This window comes from Rhinopithecus bieti, unplaced genomic scaffold (genome assembly GCF_001698545.2).
Source record: "Rhinopithecus bieti isolate Rb0 unplaced genomic scaffold, ASM169854v2 scaffold_5023, whole genome shotgun sequence".
Classification (NCBI taxonomy): Eukaryota; Metazoa; Chordata; class Mammalia; order Primates; family Cercopithecidae; genus Rhinopithecus; species Rhinopithecus bieti.
This window is the reverse complement of record NW_016805223.1, coordinates 2,359,841-2,377,684: the sequence shown is the minus strand read 5'-3', so window position 1 is coordinate 2,377,684 and position 17,844 is coordinate 2,359,841. Positions and strand designations below refer to the sequence as shown.

The 17,844-nt window shown below is 38.5% G+C and overlaps 1 protein-coding gene across 2 annotated transcripts in view; it reads left to right on the top strand.

Moving 5' to 3' along the window:
- TMTC2 (transmembrane O-mannosyltransferase targeting cadherins 2) overlaps window positions 1–17,844 on the top strand; it is a 466,566-nt gene that overhangs the window by 38,588 nt on the left and 410,134 nt on the right. The window lies entirely within an intron of this gene.

Below are 17,844 nucleotides of genomic sequence, written 5' to 3'. Positions count from 1 at the left end.
AAAAAAAAAAAAAAAAATTCTTTTAAAATCCAACTTTCACATGGAAACCTGAGTGCAGGGAAAGAGACCACTCCATTTTACAACTCCGCTAGAAAGTATTACCAATTGGCCGGGCGCGGTGGCTCAAGCCTGTAATCCCAGCACTTTGGGAGGCCGAGACGGGCGGATCACGAGGTCAGAAGATCGAGACCATCCTGGCTAACACGGTGAAACCCCATCCCTACTAAAAAAATACAAAACAAAAAAATACAAAACAAAACTAGCCGGGCGAGGTGGTGGGCGCCTGTAGTCCCAACTACTCCGGAGGCTGAGGACTACTCCGGAGGCTGAGGCAGGAGAATGGCATAAACCCGGGAGGCGGAGCTTGCAGTGAGCTGAGATCCGGCCACTGCACTCCAGCCTGGGCGACAGAGTGAGACTCCGTCTCAAAAAAAAAATAAATAAAAGTATTACCGATTGAAGGATTGTCTAAGAAAGGCCAAAAAAAAAAAAAAAAAAAAGAGAGACAAAAGGAAATGGCAGATTACTAGATAACTGAACAGGTTATATCTGGTAAGCACTTTCATGTCTGTTATTTTGGTATCTCCTTTAACACTCTTGAGGTATAGTTTTGAGAGGGTAAGTCAAGGATATGAGGTCCCTTACATAATGGCAGAGCCATGGCTGAATATGCAGTCTTCCTCTCCTCCTACACTGTTCTTCCTGTGGTACTGGGCGGTCTCAAGCATTTGCAATGTACACATTAGAATTTGCACGCATTAGAATAGCTGGGAATGGCAGGCCCCACTGCTGTTCCCCAACCACTGCTTACTTGGCTAGGTAGGGTGCCTGCTTCTCTGCAGGCCCTCTGCTTGTGAGAGCTTTGGTAATAGAGATGAGTCCTATTCTGTTTTTTTTATTTTTGGTGCCCCAGAGCCTGGTATACATTAGGAGGAACTCTGTTACTTAAAAATTAATTTAGGATTATTTAAGTTTTCTTTTTTTAATTGATCTTTCTCATTTGAAAAGTCAAAAGTACCAGAAGGCTTTTAGCAGACCCAGGCCGGGCATGGTGGCTCAGTCCTGTAATCCCAGCACTTTGGGAGGCCCAGATGGGCGGATTACCTGAGGTTAGGAGTTCGAGACCAACCTGGTCAACATGGTGAAATCCTGTCTCTACTAAAAATACTGAAATTAGCCAGGTCTGGTGGCACGTGCCTATAGTCCCAGCTATTCAAGAGGCTGAGGCAGGAGAATTGCTTGAACCCAGGAGGCAGAGGTTGCAGTGAGCCAAGATTGCGCCACTGCACTCCAGCCTGGGCAAGAGAGCAAGACTGTGTCTCAAAAAACCAACCAACCAACCAACCAACCAACCAACCAACCAACCAGCAGATCCTGCCTCATCCACTCCCTATCTTATATAAAACAACCACTTTTATCTCTTGGGCTTTTCTTCTGCTATTGGAATAATAGTAAGAGTGTGGTCTGGGGGTCACCCAGACTTGAGTTCCAGCTTTGCCACTTATCAGTATGTGCCCTTTGAAAAGAAGTGGAGGTGCACATGCTTCTCTGTCCACTTTAAACAACATTGACTCTAGTTAGACAGATTTGTGGGTGCTTTGTGACTACTGAGCGTTCTCTTGAATCCATGCAGAGATTAGCAACTTTTAGCACATTGTTTTGTACAGTTGGGTATCACATATTCTTTTTATTGAGGCACTAGTTTAAGAGTGAGGTAGTTAAGTAAGCTCCAAATCAGGGATAGTGGAATGAGAAAATGGATTCGATGGAGCCATCTTGAAAAGAAAGTTGTGGGTGTACATCAATAATCTTTACCTTACTGTGGGCTCCTGTGCTTTCGAATTCCAGTGGACACATAGCAAGGCAGTATCTACTTGGAAATTGTGAGATACAATTTTCTACAGAGCTAAAGTCAAACAGGGGCATATGGATAGCTATTCTGCCTTTTCAAATATATAAGTCGTTTTGATTAATGTGTTTGCATATGGAAAACTATTGCATTCAGAGTAGCTAGCAGCTATTTCTGGTAGCTTGTGGAAAGCAGACATCTTCAATAAGGTAATTATTTTAAATGCATCTGTAGCTATGTAATGTGCACATGTGTTTGTAATTACAGTTGGAGAATTAGAATCAAGTGCCAGACTTATCAGTGTTTATACATTCAACAAATGCAAAAAGAAATCAAGTATTGGCTGCTACCTTTACAAGTGTGCATTGTCTCAGAGTCTGCAAAGCATACCACTTGATAGTTGTCACAACTTAAATTTGCTGCGTAATGTGTAGCACAAAAGGTTGTGTTGCGTAACCTAACAGGCTTATCGCTGAACTGAGCAAATGTTTCTGCGTAGGTTGCCAACGTGGGGCTCCAGAGTGTCTGGCCCTGTGGTGGTAAGATTTGGCAAGTATGAATTCAGAGTTTTTTCTCATCTTTTAAAGAAAGAAAATTATATGTTAGTGAGTACAGTAATATTTTCAGTAAGTAGAAATAACATGCTGTCATGACATAATTTATGAGAAGTATTTAGTAGGCCATATACAAATTTTAGACCAGTGGGAATTTTTGGCTAGGAATTTATAGCTGTTGGTTCTTCACAAAACCGTAGGCATCAGAAAGCCGACATAGAAATACTTGGTAATTAGTTTACTTATCAATTTTTTAAAAGTTTTAGGCTATTACTATAAAAGGCTTTATTTTAGGCAAAGTGAAGAAAAATATGGGATACAGCAAAAGTAATGTCCTCGATATACAGTCTAGTTATGTGTGTATACTGCAATTAAATTGCTGTGTAATCAACAACTAGTAAACCAAGTAAGTGTTTAGCTGACAAGGTTCAATTTTATATGGAATGGTTTGTGTGATAAATGACTAAATGGCTCTGACTTAGTTTTTGGATCATGGTAATATATGCAAAAACAATATAGAGCCAATTCTTGATTAATAGGAGTTTATATAATTTGTAAGTCATGAAGGCTTTCCCTTTTCTTTCTCCTTGTTTACTGTCTCTTTCCCTGGCTTTTCTCATTTTCCTGTTAACGAGGGATGATGCCGAGACAAGGATTGGGGTCAGGAGAGTGATGGGAATTTATTTGGTCTAGATTTTGGCTAACATTTTTCGAAACTAAGAATTGTTAAAATGTTTTACAGGTGTTATATTTCAAACAGAATTAAGTACTTACGTATTTAAAAATTATTTTGTCTTCTTTACCAAATTCAAGTTGACTCCTGCCATGTAATACCAGTTTTGGAAGTTTAAAATTCTGTATCATACTTTGTTGATTGATCTTTATACAGATTCTTGTCAGAGTAAATGTCTCAGTGGGGCTTATTTTACTCTGGCTACTGTTTTATTGAAGAATGGGATAACCTTTTTGCATTTTGGTTCTCATCATCTTTGTTTTTTTTTGAGACGGGGTCTCACTCTATCGCCCAGACTGGAGTGCAGTGGCACGATCTCGGCTCACTGCAAGCTCTGCCTCCTGGGTTCATGCTATTCTCCTGCCTCAGCCTCCCTAGTAGCTGGGACTACAGGTGCCTGCCACCACGCCCAGCTAACTTTTTGTTTTAGTAGAGACGGGGTTTCACCGTGTTAGCCAGGATGGTCTCGATCTGCTGACCTTGTGATCTGCCCACCTCGGCCTCCCAAAGTGCTGGGATTACAGGTGTAAGCCACCGTGCCCAGCTGGTTCTCATCATCTTTAAGGCTAAGGGAATGACTGAATACAGTAGCTGTAGAAAGGCAGATGAGGACTAATTTTGGTTTCCAGCTGTGTGGAAGTGTGGTTTAATCCATATTTCTGTAGGTCACACAATTAAGTAATTTTATAGTTCTAATTTGAAATATCCTGGCATCTACCTAAAACACTGTTAGCTGGAGCTTAGAGTATGATAAAGCATTGATTTCTCTTGGATGCTATCCAAATAAGGTTAATTGCCTTAAGAGGACCTTGTTGTAAGGGAGTTCCGAAGCTTAGAAACTAATACCAGCCTCATTGTTGGACGTTAGTGGGCTATATTTGCATAATTACAACAATTATAGGCATTGACTATTTTATAAGACATCTTTTTAAAGGTTTCTGATTTTATTGTTCTTAGAGGGAAGATCTCTTTATTTTTTTCAAAATATTTCATTTGTGAAATCCTTTATTCATTATGCATATGAAAATACAGTTAAGATAGTAAGTTGAATAATGGAAATGATGCAATTAAGCAAAGCTAAATATTGGAAAACATCATATATTTTAAACCAGCTCAGTTATAAATAATTCATTGCTGTGAGGTGAGGGTAGTGTATGTGTTTAAGGACACCAAAAATCATTACAGATTTTACAGCTATTTCAGTTCAGCATCATGCATTGAGTACCTGCTAGGTTACCAGGTATTTGTGATAAATGTTTGGAATTCAAAGATAAATAAATACACAACATGCACACTAGCTCCTTTTTCTTGCAGAATTTAGGGTTATAGGTGGTCAGCATTAAGCAGCTAATTCCTGTAGGGTGATTTCAGTCTTTTGTGAGTGTGTAGGGAGGGTGGGGTAATCTTCCCTTCTAAGAACTAGTTATGAACAGGCAGTCTAGATGATTAATTTTACTTCATTATATTTCTTCTGTAAATGACGTGCCTTTGACTATATCCTTTGTAGAAGATAGAATTAGTGTCTAGTGGAAGTTTCAGAGATGATGGTTTTGGTTGTTATGCCAGCAGCAAAAGAAAAACTGGAAAACAGGACAATTGGAGTGAAGAGAAGTAAGGTACCTGGTGACACTGGAGATATTTTATCTATTATCTCTGTGTAGGGTATACTGCTAAAGCGATTCTGTATCGAAATTTGTGTACTTCTCTATAGATTATAGAAAGATGGAGCTTACTCCAGTAAATATCATATATTTGCATAGCTGTGGAACTGGTCTTAGAAAATATGTGTTCTTTCGACTGTGTGCCAGGATATAAAAAAGCAAGATTTAGCTCAAAAATATTAATTGAAGGCCTATGTTAGGTGCAGGTCCCTTCATTTTCATTATCATTGCTGTCAGTACTTTAAACCTTTATTGAAGAACTAGTGTGTGAATTCATTCATCTCTTCAGTGTCAACTCCGTGTTTATATAATGTGCCTGGCCTTGGGCAGATCACATCAGGGTATGTGAGTAAATCTTTAGGCCTTGGTAATAAGAAGCTTAGATGAAAAGATAATTACCATGTTTGTGATATGATGAGGTTATACATAGGTTGATGTATTAGTTTTCTATTGCTGCTTTAAAAATTACCACAAGAGCAAGCAGGCTCGGCTGTATTCTCTGCTCAGGGTCTAATAGGGCTAAAGTCAAAGTGTAAACTGCTTCTTCCCTGGAGACCCTGGGAAAGATCGGTTTCCAAGCTTTTCCAGGTTGTTGGCTGAATCCAGTTCCTTGTGATTGTAGGAGTGAGGTTCCTGTGTTCTTGCTGGTGATCATCAGAGGCCATGCTCTGTTATCAGAGACCATTCACATTCTTACTTATGTGCCCCCAGCCCCTGCTTCAAACTAGCAGTGGTGTGCATCCTTCTCTTGCTTCTAATCACTCTGACATCTCTTCTGCCACCTGCCTAAGAACTTCTTTCCTTTTACCATAATCATAGGAGTAATACCAAGAGGTGAAGATCATAAGGGTCATCTTAATATTATGCCTACCACAGTTGCTATTGGAAACAGAAGACAAGCACCAGAATCCAACTTGAGAGGTTTAAAAGTGAGTTCCTGGGGAATGAAGTCCCTGAGATGCCAGGACATGTACTTGAGTTGAAGTCTAGGTCTCTACTTACTTTCTTTGTTATTATTATCTAACCAATATTTACTGAGAACTTGTGTTGGGGCCAAGTCACTGCACTGTCAGAAACTCAGTTTCCTTAGTGATAAAGTTGGGATAGTTATATATTTTTGAAGGCCTCTTGTGAGAATTAGAAATAATAATGAAAGGGTCTAACAAAGAAGGGTGCTCAGTTAATAGAGTTTGTATCAAGAGAGTTCATGTGGTATATTGGGAACAGTCTGAGATTCATTGCAGGTTAATTCACACATTCTATCCCTTATTCCACAGATACTTATTGAATCCTAAACCACAGGGCTGAGACGCAAATGAAATGAGAGAGATACTTGCCTTGAGCACAGAATTTTAGGATGTGCCCCTCAAAACGTGTATTTAAATAAAATCAATCATATGCTAAAACAATATGAAGTTAATTTACAAATCTATATCAAATACCAAAATAAACCAACTATCACAATACAGAATCCGTAACCACTTATACCGAACCATATTAGAGTCCAAGGGAAAAGGAAAAGTCAGTAATACTGATCTGATCTGTCGTTAACAGTTTTATACCTCAATTTTGATTTTTTAAAGATGTATTCATTTATCTTGGCCGGGTGCGGTGTCTCACACCTGTAATCCCAGCACCTTGGGAGCCGGAGGCAGGCAGATCATGAGATCAGGAGTTCAAGACCAGCCTGGCCAACATAGTGAAACCACGTCTCTACTAAAAAATACAAAAAATTAAAAAAATAAAAAAATTAGCCTGGCGTGGTGGCAGGCGCCTGTAATTCCAGCTACTTGGGAGGCTGAGGCAGGAGAACCGCTTGAATCTAGAAGCAGACGTTGCAGTGAGCCGAGATCGTGCCATTGCACTCCAGCTGAAGTGACAGTGCAAGACTCCATCACACACACACACACACACACACACACACACACACACACACACACAATTATCTTGATTCATGAGTTTTAAAGTTTGCTCTGGAGATGAATGCCTCCCTTGCCTCATCCTACTCTTGTCCTGCTTACTTGATATAAGACTTTGCTTTTTCCATTTAGGGACCATAGAAAGTGAGCAATAGGATAAAGAAGTTAAATAAACAGTACAGAAAATGTAATCGGAGTTGAACTTTGCTTGTAATATTATTTTGACTACATCAAAGTATTATTTTAGGTTAACATTGTAGCATTCTTCTCAGTACTTCAGATTCCTCAGTTATTAAAGTAATTATTAGCAATTTTCAAGATGATTAACTTAAAAAAAAAAAGTCCTGTATTTAAAGTACAGAAATTCTTTTATTTTGGAGTTGCTTTAAACATCTTCCAGTATTAGTAAAGTCCCATTATCGTGTTCATACAGTAACACATCTGTCAGTTTTTACTTTTTTGTTTGATTGCTCTGTGATTTCAGTGGCTTTATAATCATTCTTTTTAGCTATTACATTCTATTATGCATGCTTTCCAGTAATGTAAGTGGTTAGGGTAATTGCAACCTAATATCAGAATGACTTTTTCATTTCAAACCTTTACTAGGTTGTGTGTTCCTTCCACAGCCTTGTCAGAGAGGGCTAAAATTTTCTGTGGTCTGGGCATTATTCCCATGATGGATATTTAGTCCCATGATTGCTATATTATTGCTAGCTTTTTAACATTTCTGAGAAGTACAAACCAAGATTGCCACTTGCTATTTTGAATGTATTTCAAATAATAGTCTTTATCTAAGAACAGATAGTTAGAAAAGGAAAATACTGGAAGCTTCTAGTTAATCAGAGGTGAAATAAAATCTCTTAAACTTTAATGAATATCCCAGTTATAGAGCTTTTAAGACATAGTACGTAAACTTAATCCTTTTCTTCTGCCTTGCAAACTAACAAATGCCCTGTTTGTATAAACTAATATACCCATGATTTTACACATTTTTAAATCACATACAGTATAAACAACTAAAGATCAGTTAGAATTTATGACCAGTAAAATAAAAAGTCCATCAAGGAGATAGTATGAATGGATCTGAGGGAATAACATTTCCATTTAGAAATTGTTCTGAATAACTGTAAGCATTAAATGAGCAATGCCAAGAGTGCTTTTCTTTATACAATTTTAACTAGAATTGTAAAATTGCGGTATTGTTTAAACTCTTCATCCTCAAACTTTTATCACATTGATGTAATTTAAATACCAGTTAAGTTTAACAGTAATTTAGTCAAATGATTAATTTCATCATACATTATGTTCAGCTAAATAGTCTAACACTTTTTTTTTTTTTTAAATATTAGGTCTGAAGTGACACTACTGTGAGAGTAATGATAATGATTAAAATTGTTACGTGCAGGACTGTTTAGAAATGAATTTGAACCTATATTGAAAGCATCTGCCTTGTGAGACTCAACAGTTCTGTTTACTGCTTTAAAGCAGCCACTCTGTGGGAAACTTTTAAAAATAGCTGCATTATTAATATATTTATTTAAAATGGCAGCCATCTCTATCAACCCCAGGAAGGGAGCAGGAAGTAGATGCCAGTATAAGTAACCTAATAGGCTTGCAGTTTGGTTTTGTTTGTATACATTTTGTAAATAGTTCAGGAAATATAAATGAATAAGTAATCAGAAGGCAAAGAGTAAAACAACACAAAACTTTCCCAGCTACAGGTTTGATTGTTTATACAGGAATTTGAGGTTGACTTAAATCTGTAACGCTCAAGCTTACCAATAGTAAGTCACAAACACCCCATTGAGCTTTATTACGTGTTTTTAAAAAGGAGAATATTTTATCTTTCTAATGCTGTTTCTAATGCCTAAATACCAGTGCCCGAAGGGAGACAGTTCCCTAATGTTGTTCTTCCAAAGACCACATTCTAAATAAGGCTTTTTGGGCAGTGATACGGAATAATAAGTGTATGTTGAGAGAAAGGAAGAGAGTCCCATTGGAGTGGAAAACAAACTAAATTCTCTCTCAGCTTTCTCATTAGTAATTTACTGGGCAGCATTGAGTTGCTGTGGTATTTTTATTGTTGTCTCTCTCAGAAATTTCCAGTTGTTCCAAGGTAAACAAGATAGTGTAAGTCCTTTGGTCTAGTATAATTAGGTAATTTTTTTATTCTGTTCATTTGCGAGTTTGAAAAGGACAAATGAAAGAAATTATGTGCTCCCTTAAATGACTATTGCAGGGCATCAACCTATATTTTATCTTCATTGTTCATAAAAGTGCATCTTTACTGATGATGAGTTGGGGATGTCATGGAGGATTGATTTTTATCCTGTAGTTTCAGCTACTTGATCAGACCTCTCTTCCTTCTAGTTAGCTTATTATGACATTTCTTATTATTTTGATTATACAAGAAGAGTGATCTAGTGCCTTTTAAATTTTGTGATCACTTACTGAGTGACAGGGACATTTGGATTCTAAATGAATGCACCAAGAGTTTAATAGTTACTTATACCTTAAAGAGACACAAATAATATGTTGGCTTAACGTGTTCATTTTGGTTTTATAGTATTATTCAGGTGTTCGTGTTGTGTATGAGTTTAAGAACAGGAAACATTCTCCTCTGAATCACTTGGAATAAATTGTTTTCGAACTAGTAAGAAAACATGATAGTTAAAAATGCCATCGTTCATATGGAATGAGAATTCTAAATCATTTGCCACCATATATTTAAAAATGTTGAGGTGATAGTGGCAAACCAGAACCAAGTATTATTATTAGTTATTTTAATGTCAATGGTAGTCATTTTTATCAGTGATGAAAAAATTAGTAAAATGTCATTTAATAATAATTCTTTCTAGTTCATTAAAAATGATACATGGCTGGGTGTGACGGCTCACGTTTGTAATCCCAGCACTTTGGGAGGCCAAGGCAGGTGGATCACTTGAGGTCAGGAGTTCGAGACCAGCCTGGCCAACATGACAAAAGCCTATCTCTACTAAAAATATGAATATTAGCCAGGTGTGGTGGCACACACCTGTAGTCCCAGCTACTCAGGAGGCTGAGGCAGGAGAATCACTTGAACATGGGAGGTAGAGGTTGCAGTGAGCTGAGATCATGCCACTGTACTCCAGCCTGGGCAACAGAGTGAGACTCTGTCTCAAAATTAAAAAAAGAAAAAAGATACGTAGAAAGATTTTGATAAATGCTTATTGTATGAATGAATATGGCAGTGATTGTGAATATCATACTGCCAAATATTTTAAAACAGTGCTAGAAAATGTGTTGGACACTTGAATAAGACACATCTCTGACCTATGTAAGAGCTCCGATTTTCCAGCCTCTTTGTGAGCAGGTGTAGCCGTATGATTTAGTTCTGGCTGGAGAAGAGATATGTGTAACTTGACTGCTGTTGTTTCTTTCCCTGTTTCCCACTGGCAGAAATGCCAATGTGATGGTTGGACCTAGATGGGCCAAAAAGCAGATGCCATGAGTTAAATACAGCAGAGCAACAAGATAGATGGAGTATGGGTGCGTTATAATTAGGACTTGCCATTTCTAACACTGGACTATATATTTATGTAGATTGATGAAAATTCCATCCTGTTTAAGTCACTTTTAGGAATTTCTATTTATTTTGATTTCTATTTATTTCTGTAAGACATTTTGCAATCATTGGTCAATAAACCAGAAGCCTAAGTGAGTTGAATAATGAAATAAAAGGCCATCTGTTAGGAATAACTGGGTTGTAATTAAGGTAAGGGTCCAAGTTTATCTACCTTTATGTGGGTAGAACATGCTAGATGGGAACCCAGGAAGACTTTCAGATAAAAATTTAGAGGAAAACAGAGTATTCTAGAGTTGACTATAGACACAGTATTGTAGAACCAGTATTGTTTACTACTCCATAAGCCCTAGTTTCTTAAACTATGACAGTGTGATTGTTATAAAGATGAAATGGAACATGTATGGTAAATTGCTCTGCAAACCATACTCTGGGTAGTCAGTACATTTGAACATATACATGTAATGGATGAAAGGAAAATGTAAATTTAAATTGCACTTCCTACTATCAATTGAATATTCAGAGGGGAAAGTTTATCCTCTGCTATTAATGAAAATTCTAGCAGATCCTCTGATTTTTCTGTTAGTGGAAATCCTTATAATCCCTTTAAATTACAAATACAGTCTCATTTGGGAAATCTTTGCCTCTGGTGTACCTTGCTATAGAAGGAAATCTGCATTCTGGAAAAGTGGGGTGTTCTACATAGATGTTCACACCTGCTATGTAGCAGGCATAGTTCTAGGCTGGGAAACAATACAGCAAGTGACAAAACAGACAAATCCCTGCCTCTTGGAACACACTATCTAATGGCTACTTATTTCTTCCTGGTCATTTCTTCTTCCATTTACTGGCTCCTGTCATGGACTCTTCAGATATATAAGAATAGTATGAGGGATCCGCAGGGAAGGTCTGTTTGTATGTGTTGTGGATTTTAACTGATGTTATATATTGTGACCCTAGCACATATTCAGAGCTGACTCACCTTCTTATGGGTGTATCTCGAATTCATTAGAGCCTTTCCTGCTGGGATTCTCTCACCACAGCTCGCCTGAAGTATTTTGCTTTTCCCTTTGGCTAACACTTTCCCCTCAGCCCTTGATATTTTGGTTGTCTGTGCCACAGACTTTCTCTATCTGTGACCCTCCTGTATGGCCCTCTCAGGAAGGATTCCAAGTGACTCCACACTGGCTTTTCTTTCTGCCAAGGCTGCGAGTCCATGGGGAACAGCTGCCTACCTTTCTTTGACCTGCTCTCAGAAGGGGAAGCTAAAAGGTCTCTTTCATGCTGCGCTAGCAATCGTATTTCTATGGTTAGCGACGCCAGAAAAAGGTATCTTCCAAACTCCAGCACAACATAGCCAGCTCTTGACATGGCCTTGAGCTTTCTCTGTCTTGACGTGAAGGAGGTGGCACTGTTACCCCAGCGCTCCTCAGCCTTTATTACCTGTCGTTTGTATACCCACTAAATCAACAAGGGGTCACGTACTTTAGTGATACCCACTTTGAAATTTGCATTTTGGTGTGCCTTTCTGATAGCTTTATTTTTAACTAATCTGCCCTTTCTTTTAGCTCCCTTAATACTACAGAAAATATGATTCTGTTGTCATAATGCATTGTGACTTATCTATTGCAGGGATATATTATATTTTGCATTTTTTCTCATTGTTTTCTATAGTTTTTCTATTTTTTTAATTTTTGCATGATGGTTGGTTGCTATACTTCTAAATGTCAGGTACAGGTTTTGGTCAGAAAGGAGTGGGGGTGCTGGGCGTGGTTGCTCACACCTTTAATCCCTGTGCTCTGGGAGGCCAGGCAGGAGGATTGCTTGAAGCCTGCGTAACAAAACGAGACCCCAAGAAAAGTCTCTAAAATATTTATTTTTAAAAATTAGTGGCTGGGCACGGTGGCTCACGCTTGTAATTCCAGAACTTTGGGAGGCCGAGGTGGGCGGATCGCGAGGTCAAAAGATCAAGACCATCCTCACCAACCAATATGGTGAAACCCCGTCTCTATTAAAAGTACAAACATTAACTGGGCATAGTGGCGCACGCCTGTAGTCCCAGCTACTTGAGAGGCTGAGGCAGGAGAATTGCTTGAATCTGGGAGGCAGAGGTTGCAGTGAGCCGAGATTGCAACACTGCACTCCAGCCTGGTTGACAGAGCAAGACTACGTCCCAAACAAACAGACAGACAAACAGAAGTTTAGCTGGGCATGGTGGCACATGGCTGTTGTCCTAGCTATGTGTCAAGACATAACTGAGGGGCTGAAGCAGAGAATCAGAAGTTCAGGGCTGCAGTGAGCTGTAATTATACCACTGCACTCCAGCCTGGGTGACAGAGTGAGACTGTCTCTTAAAAAAAAAAAAAAAAAAGCGTGAAGGTGGCAAGGGGTGGACAGGGACACAAACTGCCAGTTATTTTAAAAATATTTTTATTTATAGAAATAACATAAAGTTTTATGGAACTCTGGCCAGAAACCCTCCACTTAGATTTCTTTGCATGGAATTATGTCACATATTGACCTCTCTGAAAGTTGCCTCAATCAGGGGCTAGCAGAAGGTTGCTGCAGACAACCAACAGTATCCCACATAAATAGTAAGCAACAGCTTAAATAGCTTCTTTCCCTATGGAAACTTCACTCTGAAAAAGCCCTCTACATGTATCTTTCAGAAAATAACTTTTCAAGCTAGTGAAACTACCAATTTAATTTCTAAAGGGAAGTTTATAGCTTTATTTGGGGGGAGGATTTTGATGCTTTATCGGCTTTTCTTTGTTGTCAAAGACTGTATACAAAAGATATTGCTATTTCAGGTCTGGATTGAAGAACTCTTCAGAATATAAATCCTTGTTTTATTGCTGGAAGGAAAAAAGCAGAATAAGGCACCAGTTAGCATCTTGAAAGACACAACAGGATTTATTTTCCCTTCTCTTCGTGTGTGTGCCCTTTAATTTTTTCATTCCTCAAGCAGAGCTCAGGCAACCCCAAATTAAAGCAATTCAGGCCGTACAGCACATGATGACTACATCGTATCTGGCTGTTCTGGAGATGGACAGATAACAGTTGTTGTAGAAAACCTTTTACAGTGTCTGAAAAGAACTGTCACAAAGAATGCTGTAACTCCCCTGTGTAACAAGATAAAGTTGAATTAGATCAGCTGAGGTTCTTTACAGGTAGTGATCTCTTTAGTGGCATTTGAAATGTGTTGACTGAACGGAACTAGTATCCTAAGTGAGGTTTCATTATCCATGGGAGCCTGTTGTAAATGCCACAGTGTTGTGATGTATGTTTAGCTAATTTCATGTTCTTTCGAAGCTGCTGTTCAGTAGCTTAAAATGCTCATTACCAGTAAACATTGTACATTAGCAGACAAGAGCCTAGAGAAAACACCACTTACCCTTTGGGAATGGACAAATAGATAATAGTGGAAGATGAGAATTAATTGTCTTTTGCAGGTGTCACATCAGCCTGCAATAGAACAGGATTATTTATGCTTTCAAAAAAATACCATTGTGCTTTTATGAGGTGCAGAGCAGGCAAATAGCTGCTAAAGAATAAGTTATTTGAATAAGGTATTAATGTGGTGACTTAATTCAGAACATCTAGGAATATAATGCACATTTCTAACACCCCTCCCATTTTTCTTAAATTCAAGAAGTACTGCAAAATGATTGAGACTTCAGAATTAGGAACGATGGCAGAACGATTTGTTCTTTTATGCTACTTTTTACATGGGCAGTTTGTTTGATTATCAACACTCTTCAAGGTGCTGATCTTAAATTGTCAGACCTATTGGTCCTGGCTGGAGAGAGCATTGTTTGCCTCATTGTGAGAGCGAAAGCATTATGGAACACATTTAAGAATTTTTATATAGAGGCCTTCATTTGTCTTAGAATTCTTCAGTGATACAAAGAGCTTTCATAGCTGTTACTGGACACGAGAATACTAAGAACTGCATGTATATTTAAAAATATTTTTGCCCATTTGCTCACTTATTCAGCTTTTGATTTGCATCTGGCATTTTTGTATTGAAACAACTAACATCACCATCTTGTCCATAGGTCTAATAAAGCATGTCCTTTGAGTTAGGTATATATTTCATTTTTATATCGAGTGCCAGTGCTCAATTAATGGTAGTATTTGGCACTGTGCTTGCTTTTGTCTACTGGGAAGTATTTCATTTAATTGAACAGATATTTATGGGATGCATCATATTGCAGCACTTGTGTGTATAATGGGATACAAAGAAGACTATGGCTTTGAGCTTTGTGAGGAACATACACCCACATGAACCCTCCTTTCTCTGCCCCCCACACCCCTCCAAAACACATTGTAGGCAGAATTCTAAACATGAGAACCTAGGGTCCTGTCCCCCTGGCTATTCAAACCTGAATCCAGGCACTATTGCAAAGGGACTTTGTAGATGTAATTAAAGTCCCAAATCAGTTGGCCTTAAGATATGATGATTGTCCAGATGGGCATGACCCAGATGGATAGGTGAACTCTTCAGAGAGTTTTCTCTAGCAATGGCAGAACAGGAAGCCAGTGATATGCAAAGCCTGAGAAGGACTCTATTCACTTTTCTATTGCCGGTTTGAAGACAGAGGAGGGCCAAATGAAAAGGAATGTGGACAGCCTCTAGAAGCCGAGAGTGGCTCCTGGATGGCAGCCAGTAAGGAAATAAGGACATCAGTCTTGGAGTAGCAAGGAAATGGAATTTGTACAACAACTTGAATGAACACGGAAGTAGATTATTCCTTAAAGCTTCCAGATGAGAGCCCAGTCTGGCCATTACCTTGATTTTGGCTTTATGAGGCTCTAAGCAAGATAACCCACCTGAGTTATTGCTGAGTTTCTGACCTATGGAACTGTGAGCCAGTAAGTTTGTTTTGTCCTAAGCCTCTACCATTCTGGTGACTTGTTATACAACAATGGCAAACTAATACACACACATAGAGTGATCATTTCCTTTATACCAGCATATATGAGAGGTGCTAATTAATTTCAGTTTTCAGGACCAGAAAGAAAAGGTTTAGATGACATTAACAGAATTTTAAATTTACTACAAATATCTTCATTCTATACGTGAGAAAATAGAAGTTTAGAGAAGTTAAGGTTGTGTCGAAGATTTACTAGTGGCAGAGCTGGGATAGAAGCTTGTCTCCTGATTCAAGGTTCAGTGTTTTTTTAATTGTATCTCACTATGGTGCATAATGACTTCCACCTTTAAATTGGAACCAAAGTGTAAAAAAGCTAAATAATGGTAATTTCTCTGTCATAATGCCAAGTGTAATGAAGGAAAGAAATGGAAGAAAAAGGTAATTTCAGGAAAGCATTATTATTTTTTGTCTAAAGATTTTAGAGCATGGAATAGAGTGCATTGCTTTCACTTACTCGTTAGGCAATATAGAAACATTCATACCTTCAATGGAGTATTGTTCCTTCTAACAATATTGACCTACTGCTGAATTCTTCCAATGATGTTGCTATTATTTGGAGTATCATGGGAGTAGCTTTATAACTTAAATACATGTAATGCTTTCTTTTTAGCACCCTCAATGATAGCAACTATTTGACTGGGAGGAGTAATACTATATTGTTTCTCAGTAGCTTGTAGATAGTTCTGATATGAAGAATCAGATTTGGTGATCATCCTGAATAATATAATAAATACCAGTTGGACTAGTATATAAGAAAATTGGACTAGGTAATATAATCTAAAGAAAATACTGGTATTAAGAATTAAGTTGGACTTTCTTATTTGTTTTCTGAATTCAATCTGCTCAACCATAGTTTTTTTTTAAAAGTTTAGGCCAGGCACAGTGGCTTACGCCTGTGATCCCAGCACTTTGGGAGGCCAAGGCGGGTGGATCACGAGGTCAGGAGATCGAGACCATCCTGGCTAACAGGGTGAAACCCCGTCTCTTCTAAAAATATGAAAAATTAGCCAGGCATGGTGGCACGCGCCTGCAGTCCCAGCTACTCAGGAGACAGGCAGGAGAATCACTGGAAACCAGGAGGCGGAGCTTGCAGTGAGCCCAGATTGTACCACTGCACTACAGCCTGGGCGACAGAGTGAGACTGTCTCAAAAAAAAAAAAAAAAAAAATCTTTCGAAGTCATTTTGAAGCAATGTTGGCATAACTGGAGTGAGTATCCCATCTCTTTTGGTAGGTAGTTAAATAAAATATGCGCTTTGGAGGGAATTGAATCCTGGCTTGACAACTTACTAATAGTATGATTGTGTACAAGTTCCTTAAACTCTACAGACACCAGTTTCTTTATGTGTGACATGGAGACTAATATTATTAACTTTATGCCTGTCACATAAGAGGTACTCCCTAAGCAAATGAACTGAGTGGATTAAATATATTAGTGGGGGCTGGGCGCAGTGGCTCACATCTGTAATCCCAGCACTTTGGGAGGCCGAGGTGGGTGGATCACCGGAGGTCAGAAATTCGAGACCAGCCTGATCAACATGGTAAAATCCCATCTCTACTAAAAATGCAAAAAATTAGCCGGGTGTGGTGGCGCGTGCTTGTAATCCCAGCTACTTGTGAGGCTGAGGCAGGAGAATGGCTTGAACCCGGGAGGCAGAGGTTGCAGTGAACTGAGATCGCACCATTGCACTCCAGCCTGGACAACAAGAGCAAAACTCCATCACAAAAAATATCACACACACACACACACACACACACGTATGTATGTATGTGTATATCTATATATATGTGGGCAAGCTTCTTATATATAAGCCTAGTACATAGTTTGTGCTACGCATTGTCTCTTAAAATGTTATTTTTAGTGGTAGTTAAATGATACGTTCACATTTGATGAATAAGGGTAGCTTCTTGTTTTACTTGAACCCAATACATAGAATTCCCCAGTGAATCTTATCCTTTGCTTATGTCACATTAAATCTGTGCATAGCACCTCTTTGACGGTAGCTCGTAGTATGTTTGCTGATAAGTGGAGGAGTTCAATTGGGTGGTTCTCTGTTTTTATAACCTTCTTTTCCTGCTTTGGGGACCCATGTTACACAGAATCACACTGGCTTCTCCTGAGTGTGCTAAACTCTTTTAATTTAGACGGCTTCTACTTTAGAAACTAATACTCATGCATTTATATTTACACTGTGAGAAAAAATCCTTGCCCTCCGAGACTTACATTCTTGTGGGAGACATGGGCAGCAAACAAATTTTTTACTTGCTTTGTCTCTCTCACCTGAGTTTAAAAATCTGGATACAGCTCCACTTTGTAGATTTGATGCATTTTTTTTTTTTTAATTTGGTATAAAAGCTGAACTGTGGTTGTGAGACACAGCCTCAGCACAAATAACTGAATGTCCTCATCCCTATTGGTCCAGGTGGGCTCCTATTCTCTTGGTCTCTTGCAGCCTTACTTGTTCTGTGGCCCCTCAGAGTAGATATAAGCAGTAGCAATGCTAATGCTTCAGGAACAAGGGTAAAGAATGTGTTAACACAGAGAAACTGTTTGTTTTTCTGTTTTCTTTTCTTTTCTTTTCTTTTCTTTTCTTTTCTTTTCTTTTCTTTTCTTTTCTTTTCTTTTCTTT